Source organism: Coffea eugenioides, chromosome 7, assembly GCF_003713205.1.
Source record: "Coffea eugenioides isolate CCC68of chromosome 7, Ceug_1.0, whole genome shotgun sequence".
Taxonomy (NCBI): domain Eukaryota; kingdom Viridiplantae; phylum Streptophyta; class Magnoliopsida; order Gentianales; family Rubiaceae; genus Coffea; species Coffea eugenioides.
Genome location: NC_040041.1, coordinates 15,416,795 through 15,417,493, shown reverse-complemented (window position 1 = coordinate 15,417,493; position 699 = coordinate 15,416,795).

Below are 699 nucleotides of genomic sequence, written 5' to 3'. Positions count from 1 at the left end.
TCAATCAAGCCATAAGAAATTCCCTTTCTGCCTTTTTGTAAGTTTAGCCATAAAAAGTTCTTATCATGCTGTAGAAAAGAACACCTAGAGGAGGCATAATATAGCAAACGACCTTTTATACTTGTCTTTTTGTGATATTAGTCTACATGTGCCCCTCAAGTAACATTAATTTGCTCTTTTTATTTATTTATTTTAAGGCAAGCAACTTGTAATATTTGCTATGCTTGCTTTTAAATCTATTGCTATTTTGGACAAATGGATTGTTGTTTTACGAGATTGGTATTCCTTTAAAAATTGTCATAGTTTAGGAATATCCAGAAATAGGTTCAGAAACATCTAGGGATCAGTTCCTCGGTGCAAAAGTCTTTCCAATGAAAGACTCTGGTCAAGCCTTTTCATGTAATTTTGACATCCATTCTTTTAACGCCATGTTTGTAAGTTCTTAGTTTTAAAATTTGCTCCTTAAAAAAAAAGAAAAAAAAAAAAGAAAGCTTTGTTGTGTGTAAGTTTGTGCATCACAAGTTGAATGAAAATATCAAGTGCATGAGCTAAGTCCAATGGAAAAAATGCAAAGTACAATTAATAATTGGATCAAGCAATTGGCTGAATGAGAAACTCGTCCAACCATTGAGGTTGGCTGAGCGGTTAGAAAGGGTTTTTAGAATTCTCTCTGCTATCAAGTTCAAAATTCAAATCTAT